The sequence below is a fragment of the Pleurodeles waltl genome, chromosome 4_2 (assembly GCF_031143425.1).
Source record: "Pleurodeles waltl isolate 20211129_DDA chromosome 4_2, aPleWal1.hap1.20221129, whole genome shotgun sequence".
Taxonomy (NCBI): domain Eukaryota; kingdom Metazoa; phylum Chordata; class Amphibia; order Caudata; family Salamandridae; genus Pleurodeles; species Pleurodeles waltl.
In genome coordinates, this window is record NC_090443.1 from 895,613,234 (window position 1) to 895,628,385 (window position 15,152).

Genomic DNA, 15,152 nt, shown 5'->3' on the forward strand with positions numbered 1-15,152 from the left:
GCAAAGGCCCTCCTAGGAATATTTTCCAGGGTGGGCTTCCCAAAGGAAGTAGTATCAGACAGGGGAAGCAATTTCATATCTGCATACTTAAAGGCCATGTGGAAGGAGTGTGGTATAACTTACAAGTTCACTACACCCTATCATCCACAAACAAATGGACTGGTGGAGAGATTTAATAAAACTCTCAAAGGCATGATTATGGGTCTCCCTGAAAAACTCCGCAGGAGATGGGATATCCTTCTACCATGCCTCCTTTTTGCCTACAGGGAGGTACCCCAGAAAGGAGTGGGCTTCAGCCCCTTTGAACTTCTTTTTGGACACCCTGTTAGGGGTCCACTCACACTTGTAAAGGAGGGTTGGGAACAACCTTTAAAAGCTCCTAAGCAGGATATTGTGGATTATGTACTTGGCCTCAGATCAAGAATGGCTGAGTACATGAAAAAGGCCAGTAAAAACCTTCAGGCCAGCCAACAGCTCCAGAAGCAATGGCATGATCAGAAGGCTGTTTTGGTTCAGTACCAACCAGGGCAGAAAGTGTGGGTCTTGGAGCCTGTGGCCCCAAGAGCACTCCAAGATAAATGGAGTGGACCCCACACAATTGTTGAAAAGAAGGGAGAAGTCACCTATTTAGTTGACTTAGGCACTGCCAGGAGTCCCCTTAGGGTGCTCCATGTCAACCGCCTGAAACCCTACTATGACAGGGCTGATCTCACCCTGCTCATGGCAACTGATGAGGGACAGGAAGAAGACAGTGATCCTCTACCTGATCTCTTCTCTTCCACAGAACAAGATGCTCTTGTGGAAGGTGTAGTTTTGGCTGATTGTCTTACTGCTGAGCAGAAAGACAATTGCATAAACCTCCTAGATCAATTCTCTGAACTCTTCTCTACTGTGCCAGGTACCACTTCTTGGTGTGAGCACACTATAGATACTGGAGACAGCTTGCCTGTCAAAAGTAAGATCTATAGGCAGCCTGACCATGTCAGGGACTGAATAAAGCAAGAGGTCCAGAAAATGTTAGAACTAGGAGTGGTTGAGCACTCTGACAGTCCATGGGCTTCTCCTGTGGTACTGGTACCAAAACCCCATTCTAAAGATGGAAAGAAGGAAATGCGGTTTTGTGTAGACTATAGAGGTCTCAACTTGGTAACCAAAACTGATGCTCACCCTATACCCAGGGCAGATGAGCTCATAGATACACTGGCATCTGCCAAGTATCTAAGCACTTTTGATTTGACTGCAGGGTATTGGCAGATCAAATTGTCAGAGATGCTAAACCTAAGACTGCATTTTCTACCATTGGAGGACATTACCAGTTTACTGTAATGCCTTTTGGTTTGAAAAATGCACCTGCCACTTTTCAAAGGTTGGTGAACACAGTCCTGCAAGGGCTGGAAGCTTTCAGTGCAGCATATTTGGACGATATAGCTGTCTTTAGCTCCAGCTGGGATGATCACCTGGTCCACCTATGGAAAGTTTTGGAGGCCCTGCAAAAGGCAGGCCTCACTATCAAGGCTTCAAAGTGCCAGATAGGGCAGGGTAAGGTGGTTTATCTGGGACACCTTGTTGGTGGGGAACAGATTGCACCACTACAGGGGAAAATCCAAACAATTATTGATTGGATTCCCCCTACCACTCAGACTCAAGTGAGAGCCTTCCTAGGCCTCACAGGGTATTACAGGAGGTTCATTAAGAACTATGGCTCTATTGCAGCCCCGCTTAATGACCTCACATCCAAGAAAATGCCTAAAAAGGTATTATGGACAGCAAACTGTCAGAAAGCTTTTGAGGAGCTGAAGCAGGCCATGTGCTCTGCACCTGTCCTGAAAAGCCCTTGTTACTCTAAAAAATTCTATGTCCAAACTGATGCATCTGAATTAGGAGTAGGGGCAGTCCTATCACAACTTAATTCTGAGGGCGAGGATCAACCTGTTGCTTTTATTAGTAGGAGGTTGACCCCTAGAGAAAAGCGTTGGTCTGCCATAGAGAGGGAGGCCTTTGCTGTGGTCTGGGCTCTGAAGAAGTTGAGGCCAGACCTGTTTGGCACTCACTTCATTGTTCAGACAGACCACAAACCTCTACTTTGGCTAAAACAAATGAAAGGTGAAAATCCTAAATTGTTGAGGTGGTCCATATCCCTACAGGGAATGGACTATACAGTGGAACATAGACCTGGGAGTAGCCACTCCAATGCAGATGGACTCTCCAGATATTTCCACTTAGACAATGAAGACTCATCAGGTCATGGCTAGTCTTATTGTCCTTCGTTTGGGGGGGGGTTGTGTAGGAAAGTACCATCTTGCCTGGCATGTTACCCCCATTTTTCACTGTATATATGTTGTTTTAGTTGTATGTGTCACTGGGACCCTGGTAACCCAGGGCCCCAGTGCTCATAAGTGTGCCTGAATGTGTTACCTGTGTAGTGACTAACTGTCTCACTGAGGCTCTGCTAATCAGAACCTCAGTGGTTATGCTCTCTCATTTCTTTCCAAATTGTCACTAACAGGCTAGTGACCAATTTTACCAATTTACATTGGCTTACTGGAACACCCTTATAATTCCCTAGTATATGGTACTGAGGTACCCAGGGTATTGGGGTTCCAGAAGATCCCTATGGGCTGCAGCAATTCTTTTGCCACCCATAGGGAGCTCTGACAATTCTTACACAGGCCTGCCACTGCAGCCTGAGTGAAATAACGTCCACGTTATTTCACAGCCATTTTACACTGCACTTAAGTAACTTATAAGTCACCTATATGTCTAACCTTTACCTGGTAAAGGTTAGGTGCAAAGTTACTTAGTGTGAGGGCACCCTGGCACTAGCCAAGGTGCCCCCACATTGTTCAGAGCCAATTCCCTGAACTTTGTGAGTGCGGGGACACCATTACACGCGTGCACTACATATAGGTCAATACCTATATGTAGCTTCACAATGGTAACTCCGAATATGGCCATGTAACATGTCTAAGATCATGGAATTGCCCCTCTATGCCATCCTGGCATTGTTGGCACAATTCGATGATCCCAGTGGTCTGTAGCACAGACCCTGGCACTGCCAAACTACCTTTCCTGGGGTTTCACTGCAGCTGCTGCCAACCTTTCAGACAGGTTTCTGCCCTCCTGGGGTCAAGCCAGGCTTGTCCCAGGATGGCAGAACAAAGGACTTCCTCTGAGAGAGGGTGTTACACCCTCTCCCTTTGGAAAATGGTGTGAAGGCAGGGGAGGGGTAGCCTCCCCCAGCCTCTGGAAATGCTTTCTTGGGCACAGATGTGTCCAATTCTGCATAAGCCAGTCTACACCGGTTCAGGGACCCCTTAGCCCCTGCTCTGGCGCGAAACTGGACAAAGGAAAGGGGAGTGACCACTCCCCTGACCTGCACCTCCCCTGGGAGGTGTCCAGAGCTCCTCCAGTGTGCTCCAGACCTCTGCCATCTTGGAAACAGAGGTGCTTCTGGCACACTGGACTGCTCTGAGTGGCCAGTGCCACCAGGTGACGTCAGAGACTCCTTGTGATAGGCTCCTTCAGGTGTTGCTTGCCTCTCCTCTCTCCTAAGTAGCCAAACCCTCTTTTCTGGCTATTTAGGGTCTCTGTCTCTGGGGAAACTTTAGATAACGAATGCAAGAGCTCAGCCGAGTTCCTCTGCATCTCTCTCTTCACCTTCTGATAAGGAATCGACTGCTGACCGCGCTGGAAGCCTGCAAACCTGCAACAAAGTAGCTAAAACGACTACTGCAACTCTGTAACGCTGATCCTGCCGCCTTCTCGACTGTTTTCCTGTCTGTGCATGCTGTGGGGGTAGTCTGCCTCCTCTCTGCACCAGAAGCTCCGAAGAAATCTCCCGTGGGTCGACGGAATCTTACCCCTGCAACCGCAGGCACCAAAAAGCTGCATTACCGGTCCCTTGGGTCTCCTCTCAGCACGACGAGCGAGGTCCCTCGAATCCAGCAACTCTGTCCAAGTGGCCCCCACAGTCCAGTGACTCTTCAGTCCAAGTTTGGTGGAGGTAAGTCCTTGCCTCACCTCGCTGGGCTGCATTGCTGGGAACCGCGACTTTTGCAGCTACTCCGGACCCTGTGCACTTCCGGCGGAAATCCTTCGTGCACAGCCAAGCCTGGGTCCACGGCACTCTAAGCTGCATTGCACGACTTTCTAAGTTGGTCTCCGGCGACGTGGGACTCCTTTGTGTAACTTCGGGTGAGCACCGTTTCACGCATCCTCGTAGTGCCTGTTTCTGGCACTTCTCCGGGTGCTACCTGCTGCTGAGAGGGCTTCTTGTCTTGCTCGATGTCCCCTCTCTCTCCTGGTCCAATTTGCGACCTCCTGGTCCCTCCAGGGCCACAGCAGCGTCCAAAAACTCTAACAGCACGATTTGCAGCTAGCAAGGCTTGTTGGCGTTCTTTCGGCGGGAAAACACTTCTGCACGACTCTCCACGGCGAGAGGGATCCGTCCACCAAAGGGGAAGTCTCTAGCCCTTTTCGTTCCTGCAGAAACCTCAGCTTCTTATGTCCAGTAGAAGCTTCTTTGCACCCGCAGCTGGCATTTCCTGGGCATCTGCCCATCTCCGACTTGCTTGTGACTTTTGGACTTGGTCCCCTTGTTCCACAGGTACCCTAGTTTGGAAATCCACAGTTGTTGCATTGTTGGTTTGTGTCTTTCCTGCATTATTCCTCTAACACGACTTCTTTGTCCTTAGGGGAACTTTAGTGCACTTTGCACTCACTTTTCAGGGTCTTGGGGAGGGTTATTTTTCTAACTCTCACTATTTTCTAATAGTCCCAGCGACCCTCTACAAGGTCACATAGGTTTGGGGTCCATTCGTGGTTCGCATTCCACTTTTGGAGTATATGGTTTGTGTTGCCCCTATCCCTATGTTTCCCCATTGCATCCTATTGTAACTATACATTGTTTGCACTGTTTTCTAAGACTATACTGCATATTTTTGCTATTGTGTATATATATCTTGTGTATATTTCCTATCCTCTCACTGAGGGTACACTCTAAGATACTTTGGCATATTGTCATAAAAATAAAGTACCTTTATTTTCAGTATAACTGTGTATTGTGTTTTCTTATGATATTGTGCATATGACACTAAGTGGTACTGTAGTAGCTTCACACGTCTCCTAGTTCAGCCTAAGCTGCTCTGCTAAGCTACCATTATCTATCAGCCTAAGCTGCTAGACACCCTATACACTAATAAGGGATAACTGGGCCTGGTGCAAGGTGCAAGTACCCCTTGGTACTCACTACAAGCCAGTCCAGCCTCCTACATTGGTTGTGCAGTGGTGGGATAAGTGCTTTGAGACTGCTTACCACTCTTGTCATTGTACTTTTCATAAGAGAAAAATATACAAAACAAGGTCAGTGTATATACACATAGACAAAAAGTTTAGCATTTCCTCTTTTCACTCTTTTCTAAGTGCTGAAAAGTACTTCTAAACTTTCAAAAAGTTCTTAAAAGTTTAAAAAGTTTTTTTTCTGTCTTTCTAAAAAGTTCTGAAAACTTTTTTCTCTTTTTCTATCACTTTAACTCTCTCTAAAAATGTCTGGCACAGGCCAAAATGTTGATCTGTCCAAACTTGCATATGATCACCTTAGCTGGAAAGGAGCAAGGAGTCTCTGCATAGAGAGAGGTTTGAGTGTAGGGAAGAATCCTTCCTTGGAACTGTTAATTAACATGCTTAGAGAACAAGATAAGGCTATAGGTGCCCCATCTGTTGAAAAAGTACCTAATAGTTCCCAATCTGATTCAGGGACTCCCCCAGGAAAAGATTCAGGAAAGAAACTTCTTAGCCTGCCCTTTACTAGACAGTCTAGCATAGTTGGTAATGATGATGAGCCACACCATACAAATAGTGTTGTCTCACATCATAGCAAAAGCATTTATTCTCACCATACTGGTAGTGATGTTTCTGTTAGCCAAGCTGTTAGGGTGGCTTCTGTAAGGGACAGGTCTCCTTCTGTTCATTCCCATCATACCTCTGTATCTAGGAATGTCCCTCCCACCAACCCTGATGACAGAATGTTAGAGAGGGAACTCAATAAGTTGAGGGTGGAACAAACCAGACTGAAGCTTAAAAAGCAACAGCTGGATTTGGATAGACAGTCTTTTGAACTAGAGAAGGAAAGACAGAAGTTGGGTTTAGAAACCCATGGTGGCAGCAGCAGTATTCCCCATAGTCATCCTGCAAAAGAGCATGATTCCAGGAATCTGCACAAGATAGTTCCCCCTTATAAGGAGGGGGATGACATTAACAAGTGGTTTGCTGCACTTGAGAGGGCCTGTGTTGTACAGGATGTCCCTCAAAGGCAGTGGGCTGCTATCCTATGGCTATCATTTAGTGGAAAAGGTAGGGATAGGCTCCTTACTGTGAACGAAAATGATGCTAATAATTTCCAAGTTCTTAAGAATGCACTCCTGGATGGTTATGGCTTAACCACTGAACATTACAGGATAAAGTTCAGAGAGACCAAAAAGGAGTCTTCACAAGACTGGGTTGATTTCATTGACCATTCAGTGAAGGCCTTGGAGGGGTGGTTACATGGCAGTAAAGTTACTGATTATGACAGCCTGTATAACTTGATCCTGAGAGAGCATATTCTTAATAATTGTGTGTCTGATTTGTTGCACCAGTACTTGGTGGACTCTGATCTGACCTCTCCCCAAGAATTGGGAAAGAAGGCAGACAAATGGGTCAGAACAAGAGTGAACAGAAAAGTTCATACAGGGGGTGACAAAGATGGCAACACAAAGAAGGATGGTAAGTCTTCTGACAAGGGTGGGGACAAATCTAAAAATGAGTCTTCATCAGGCCCACAAAAACACTCTGGTGGGGGTGGTGGGCCCAAATCCTCCCTTAATCAGAACAAGGAAAAGAAACCATAGTGCTATTTATGTAAAATAAAAGGCCATTGGACAACAGATCCCAGTTGTCCAAAGAAAGGCACCAATGCTCCTACCACTACAGCCCCTACTGCTACCCCTAGTGTCCCTACTAATAGCAGTGGTGGTGGGAGCAAACCTACTAATAGCCAATCCAAGGGAGTAGCTGGGCTCACTATTGGTAACTTAGTTGGGGTTGGCCTTGTTAGGGAGGCCACAGAGGCTGTGTTAGTCTCTGAGGGGGCTATTGATTTAGCCACCTTAGTTGCTTGTCCCCTTAATTTGGATAAGTACAAGCAGCTACCCCTAATAAATGGTGTTGAGGTTCAGGCCTACAGGGACACTGGTGCCAGTGTGACTATGGTCATAGAGAAACTGGTCCACCCTGAACAACACCTACGTGGTCACCAGTACCAAGTAACCGATGCTCACAACAACACACTTAGCCACCCCATGGCTGTTGTTAATCTCAACTGGGGGGGGGTTACTGGTCCAAAGAAAGTTGTGGTAGCTTCAGATTTACCTGTAGACTGTCTATTAGGGAATGATTTGGAGACATCAGCTTGGTCAGATGTGGAGTTGGAGGCCCATGCAGCAATGCTGGGCATCCCAGGGCATATTTTTGCTTTGACAAGGGCTCAGGCCAAAAAGCAAAAAGGACAGGGAAGCTTGGATCCTGGAACAATGGACCAAGTGCTCCCTAAAGCTAGGGCTAGTAGAAGCAAACCACTTCCTACTATCCCTCCCTCTACAGTGGATTCAACTTCAGAGGAAGAAGAATTCCCTCCCTGTGCAGAACCTACACCAGAGGAGCTTCAAGCAGACACTGCTGAGCTTTTGGGTGAAGGGGGGCCTGCCAGAGAGGAGCTGAGTGTGGCACAGCAAACCTGTCCCACATTAGAGGGTCTCAGACAGCAAGCTGTCAAACAGGCTAATGGGGATGTCAGTGACTCTCACAGAGTTTACTGGGAGGACAACCTCTTGTACACTGAGCATAGGGATCCTAAACCTGGAGCTGCCAGGAGATTAGTGATTCCTCAGGAGTACAGAAAGTTCCTCCTAACCCTGGCACATGACATTCCCCTAGCTGGGCATCTAGGACAAATGAAAACTTGGGACAGGCTTGTTCCCCTGTTTCATTGGCCTAGAATGTCTGAGGACACAAAGGAATTTTGTAAGTCCTGTGAAACCTGTCAAGCCAGTGGCAAGACAGGTGGCACCCCAAAGGCACTCCTTATCACACTGCCTGTGGTTGGGGTTCCCTTTGAAAGGGTAGGGGTTGACATAGTTGGCCCCCTTGACCCTCCTACTGCTTCAGGCAATAGGTTTATCTTGGTGGTAGTGGACCATGCCACAAGATACCCTGAAGCAATTCCTTTAAGGACCACTACAGCACCTGCAGTGGCAAAGGCCCTCCCAGGAATATTTTCCAGGGTGGGCTTCCCAAAGGAAGTAGTATCAGACAGGGGAAGCAATTTCATGTCTGCATACTTAAAGGCCATGTGGAAGGAGTGTGGTATAACTTACAAGTTCACTACACCCTATCATCCACAAACAAATGGACTGGTGGAGAGATTTAATAAAACTCTCAAAGGCATGATTATGGGTCTCCCTGAAAAACTCCGCAGGAGATGGGATATCCTTCTACCATGCCTCCTTTTTGCCTACAGGGAGGTACCCCAGAAAGGAGTGGGCTTCAGCCCCTTTGAACTTCTTTTTGGACACCCTGTTAGGGGTCCACTCACACTTGTAAAGGAGGGTTGGGAACAACCTTTAAAAGCTCCTAAGCAGGATATTGTGGATTATGTACTTGGCCTCAGATCAAGAATGGCTGAGTACATGAAAAAGGCCAGTAAAAACCTTCAGGCCAGCCAAGAGCTCCAGAAGCAATGGCATGATCAGAAGGCTGTTTTGGTTCAGTACCAACCAGGGCAGAAAGTGTGGGTCTTGGAGCCTGTGGCCCCAAGAGCACTCCAAGATAAATGGAGTGGACCCCACACAATTGTTGAAAAGAAGGGAGAAGTCACCTATTTAGTTGACTTAGGCACTGCCAGGAGTCCCCTTAGGGTGCTCCATGTCAACCGCCTGAAACCCTACTATGACAGGGCTGATCTCACCCTGCTCATGGCAACTGATGAGGGACAGGAAGAAGACAGTGATCCTCTACCTGATCTCTTCTCTTCCACAGAACAAGATGCTCTTGTGGAAGGTGTAGTTTTGGCTGATTGTCTTACTGCTGAGCAGAAAGACAATTGCATAAACCTCCTAGATCAATTCTCTGAACTCTTCTCTACTGTGCCAGGTACCACTTCTTGGTGTGAGCACACTATAGATACTGGAGACAGCTTGCCTGTCAAAAGTAAGATCTATAGGCAGCCTGACCATGTCAGGGACTGCATAAAGCAAGAGGTCCAGAAAATGTTAGAACTAGGAGTGGTTGAGCACTCTGACAGTCCATGGGCTTCTCCTGTGGTACTGGTACCAAAACCCCATTCTAAAGATGGAAAGAAGGAAATGCGGTTTTGTGTAGACTATAGAGGTCTCAACTTGGTAACCAAAACTGATGCTCACCCTATACCCAGGGCAGATGAGCTCATAGATACACTGGCATCTGCCAAGTATCTAAGCACTTTTGATTTGACTGCAGGGTATTGGCAGATCAAATTGTCAGAAGATGCTAAACCTAAGACTGCATTTTCTACCATTGGAGGACATTACCAGTTTACTGTAATGCCTTTTGGTTTGAAAAATGCACCTGCCACTTTTCAAAGGTTGGTGAACACAGTCCTGCAAGGGCTGGAAGCTTTCAGTGCAGCATATTTGGACGATATAGCTGTCTTTAGCTCCAGCTGGGATGATCACCTGGTCCACCTATGGAAAGTTTTGGAGGCCCTGCAAAAGGCAGGCCTCACTATCAAGGCTTCAAAGTGCCAGATAGGGCAGGGTAAGGTGGTTTATCTGGGACACCTTGTTGGTGGGGAACAGATTGCACCACTACAGGGGAAAATCCAAACAATTATTGATTGGATTCCCCCTACCACTCAGACTCAAGTGAGAGCCTTCCTAGGCCTCACTGGGTATTACAGGAGGTTCATTAAGAACTATGGCTCCATTGCAGCCCCGCTTAATGACCTCACATCCAAGAAAATGCCTAAAAAGGTATTATGGACAGCAAACTGTCAGAAAGCTTTTGAGGAGCTGAAGCAGGCCATGTGCTCTGCACCTGTCCTGAAAAGCCCTTGTTACTCTAAAAAATTCTATGTCCAAACTGATGCATCTGAATTAGGAGTAGGGGCAGTCCTATCACAACTTCATTCTGAGGGCGAGGATCAACCTGTTGCTTTTATTAGTAGGAGGTTGACCCCTAGAGAAAAGCGTTGGTCTGCCATAGAGAGGGAGGCCTTTGCTGTGGTCTGGGCTCTGAAGAAGTTGAGGCCATACCTGTTTGGCACTCACTTCATTGTTCAGACAGACCACAAACCTCTACTTTGGCTAAAACAAATGAAAGGTGAAAATCCTAAATTGTTGAGGTGGTCCATATCCCTACAGGGAATGGACTATACAGTGGAACATAGACCTGGGAGTAGCCACTCCAATGCAGATGGACTCTCCAGATATTTCCACTTAGACAATGAAGACTCATCAGGTCATGGCTAGTCTTATTGTCCTTCGTTTGGGGGGGGGGTTGTGTAGGAAAGTACCATCTTGCCTGGCATGTTACCCCCATTTTTCACTGTATACAGTATATGTTGTTTTAGTTGTATATGTCACTGGGACCCTGGTAACCCAGGGCCCCAGTGCTCATAAGTGTGCCTGAATGTGTTACCTATGTAGTGACTAACTGTCTCACTGAGGCTCTGCTAATCAGAACCTCAGTGGTTATGCTCTCTCATTTCTTTCCAAATTGTCACTAACAGGCTAGTGACCAATTTTACCAATTTACATTGGCTTACTGGAACACCCTTATAATTCCCTAGTATATGGTACTGAGGTACCCAGGGTATTGGGGTTCCAGAAGATCCCTATGGGCTGCAGCAATTCTTTTGCCACCCATAGGGAGCTCTGACAATTCTTACACAGGCCTGCCACTGCAGCCTGAGTGAAATAACGTCCACGTTATTTCACAGCCATTTTACACTGCACTTAAGTATCTTATAAGTCACCTATATGTCTAACCTTTACCTGGTAAAGGTTAGGTGCAAAGTTACTTAGTGTGAGGGCACCCTGGCACTAGCCAAGGTGCCCCCACATTGTTCAGAGCCAATTCCCTGAACTTTGTGAGTGCGGGGACACCATTACACGCGTGCACTACATATAGGTCAATACCTATATGTAGCTTCACAATGGTAACTCCGAATATGGCCATGTAACATGTCTAAGATCATGGAATTGCCCCTATATGCCATCCTGACATTGTTGGCACAATTCGATGATCCCAGTGGTCTGTAGCACAGACCCTGGCACTGCCAAACTACCTTTCCTGGGGTTTCACTGCAGCTGCTGCCAACCTTTCAGACAGGTTTCTGCCCTCCTGGGGTCAAGCCAGGCTTGTCCCAGGATGGCAGAACAAAGGACTTCCTCTGAGAGAGGGTGTTACACCCTCTCCCTTTGGAAAATGGAGTGAAGGCAGGGGAGGGGTAGCCTCCCCCAGCCTCTGGAAATGCTTTCTTGGGCACAGATGTGTCCAATTCTGCATAAGCCAGTCTACACCGGTTCAGGGACCCCTTAGCCCCTGCTCTGGCGCGAAACTGGACAAAGGAAAGGGGAGTGACCACTCCCCTGACCTGCACCTCCCCTGGGAGGTGTCCAGAGCTCCTCCAGTGTGCTCCAGACCTCTGCCATCTTGGAAACAGAGGTGCTTCTGGCACACTGGACTGCTCTGAGTGGCCAGTGCCACCAGGTGACGTCAGAGACTCCTTGTGATAGGCTCCTTCAGGTGTTGCTTGCCTATCCTCTCTCCTAAGTAGCCAAACCCTCTTTTCTGGCTATTTAGGGTCTCTGTCTCTGGGGAAACTTTAGATAACGAATGCAAGAGCTCAGCCGAGTTCCTCTGCATCTCTCTCTTCACCTTCTGATAAGGAATCGACTGCTGACCGCGCTGGAAGCCTGCAAACCTGCAACAAAGTAGCTAAAACGACTACTGCAACTCTGTAACGCTGATCCTGCCGCCTTCTCGACTGTTTTCCTGTCTGTGCATGCTGTGGGGGTAGTCTGCCTCCTCTCTGCACCAGAAGCTCCGAAGAAATCTCCCGTGGGTCGACGGAATCTTCCCCCTGCAACCGCAGGCACCAAAAAGCTGCATTACCGGTCCCTTGGGTCTCCTCTCAGCACGACGAGCGAGGTCCCTCGAATCCAGCAACTCTGTCCAAGTGGCCCCCACAGTCCAGTGACTCTTCAGTCCAAGTTTGGTGGAGGTAAGTCCTTGCCTCACCTCGCTGGGCTGCATTGCTGGGAACCGCGACTTTTGCAGCTACTCCGGCCCCTGTGCACTTCCGGCGGAAATCCTTCCTGCACAGCCAAGCCTGGGTCCATGGCACTCTAAGCTGCATTGCACGACTTTCTAAGTTGGTCTCCGGCGACGTGGGACTCCTTTGTGTAACTTCGGGTGAGCACCGTTTCACGCATCCTCGTAGTGCCTGTTTCTGGCACTTCTCCGGGTGCTACATGCTGCTGAGAGGGCTCCTTGTCTTGCTCGACGTCCCCTCTCTCTCCTGGTCCAATTTGCGACCTCCTGGTCCCTCCAGGGCCACAGCAGCGTCCAAAAACGCTAACCGCACGATTTGCAGCTAGCAAGGCTTGTTGGCGTTCTTTCGGCGGGAAAACACTTCTGCACGACTCTCCACGGCGAGAGGGATCCGTCCACCAAAGGGGAAGTCTCTAGCCCTTTTCGTTCCTGCAGAAACCTCAGCTTCTTATGTCTAGTAGAAGCTTCTTTGCACCCGCAGCTGGCATTTCCTGGGCATATGCCCATCTCCGACTTGCTTGTGACTTTTGGACTTGGTCCCCTTGTTCCACAGGTACCCTAGTTTGGAAATCCACAGTTGTTGCATTGTTGGTTTGTGTCTTTCCTGCATTAATCCTCTAACACGACTTCTTTGTCCTTAGGGGAACTTTAGTGCACTTTGCACTCACTTTTCAGGGTCTTGGGGAGGGTTATTTTTCTAACTCTCACTATTTTCTAATAGTCCCAGCGACCCTCTACAAGGTCACATAGGTTTGGGGTCCATTCGTGGTTCGCATTCCACTTTTGGAGTATATGGTTTGTGTTGCCCCTATCCCTATGTTTCCCCATTGCATCCTATTGTAACTATACATTGTTTGCACTGTTTTCTAAGACTATACTGCATATTTTTGCTATTGTGTATATATATCTTGTGTATATTTCCTATCCTCTCACTGAGGGTACACTCTAAGATACTTTGGCATATTGTCATAAAAATAAAGTACCTTTATTTTTAGTATAACTGTGTATTGTGTTTTCTTATGATATTGTGCATATGACACTAAGTGGTACTGTAGTAGCTTCACACGTCTCCTAGTTCAGCCTAAGCTGCTCTGCTAAGCTACCATTATCTATCAGCCTAAGCTGCTAGACACCCTATACACTAATAAGGGATAACTGGGCCTGGTGCAAGGTGCAAGTACCCCTTGGTACTCACTACAAGCCAGTCCAGCCTCCTACATTGGTTGTGCAGTGGTGGGATAAGTGCTTTGAGACTGCTTACCACTCTTGTCATTGTACTTTTCATAAGAGAAAAATATACAAAACAAGGTCAGTGTATATACACATAGACAAAAAGTTTAGCATTTCCTCTTTTCACTCTTTTCTAAGTGCTGAAAAGTACTTCTAAACTTTCAAAAAGTTCTTAAAAGTTTAAAAAGTTTTTTTTCTGTCTTTCTAAAAAGTTCTGAAAACTTTTTTCTCTTTTTCTATCACTTTAACTCTCTCTAAAAATGTCTGGCACAGGCCAAAATGTTGATCTGTCCAAACTTGCATATGATCACCTTAGCTGGAAAGGAGCAAGGAGTCTCTGCATAGAGAGAGGTTTGAGTGTAGGGAAGAATCCTTCCTTGGAACTGTTAATTAACATGCTTAGAGAACAAGATAAGGCTATAGGTGCCCCATCTGTTGAAAAAGTACCTAATAGTTCCCAATCTGATTCAGGGACTCCCCCAGGAAAAGATTCAGGAAAGAAACTTCTTAGCCTGCCCTTTACTAGACAGTCTAGCATAGTTGGTAATGATGATGAGCCACACCATACAAATAGTGTTGTCTCACATCATAGCAAAAGCATTTATTCTCACCATACTGGTAGTGATGTTTCTGTTAGCCAAGCTGTTAGGGTGGCTTCTGTAAGGGACAGGTCTCCTTCTGTTCATTCCCATCATACCTCTGTATCTAGGAATGTCCCTCCCACCAACCCTGATGACAGAATGTTAGAGAGGGAACTCAATAAGTTGAGGGTGGAACAAACCAGACTGAAGCTTAAAAAGCAACAGCTGGATTTGGATAGACAGTCTTTTGAACTAGAGAAGGAAAGACAGAAGTTGGGTTTAGAAACCCATGGTGGCAGCAGCAGTATTCCCCATAGTCATCCTGCAAAAGAGCATGATTCCAGGAATCTGCACAAGATAGTTCCCCCTTATAAGGAGGGGGATGACATTAACAAGTGGTTTGCTGCACTTGAGAGGGCCTGTGTTGTACAGGATGTCACTCAAAGGCAGTGGGCTGCTATCCTATGGCTATCATTTAGTGGAAAAGGTAGGGATAGGCTCCTTACTGTGAACGAAAATGATGCTAATAATTTCCAAGTTCTTAAGAATGCACTCCTGGATGGTTATGGCTTCACCACTGAACATTACAGGATAAAGTTCAGAGAGACCAAAAAGGAGTCTTCACAAGACTGGGTTGATTTCATTGACCATTCAGTGAAGGCCTTGGAGGGGTGGTTACATGGCAGTAAAGTTACTGATTATGACAGCCTGTATAACTTGATCCTGAGAGAGCATATTCTTAATAATTGTGTGTCTGATTTGTTGCACCAGTACTTGGTGGACTCTGATCTGACCTCTCCCCAAGAATTGGGAAAGAAGGCAGACAAATGGGTCAGAACAAGAGTGAACAGAAAAGTTCATACAGGGGGTGACAAAGATGGCAACAAAAAGAAGGATGGTAAGTCTTCTGACAAGGGTGGGGACAAATCTAAAAATGAGTCTTCATCAGGCCCACAAAAACACTCTGGTGGGGGTGGTGGGCCCAAATCCTCC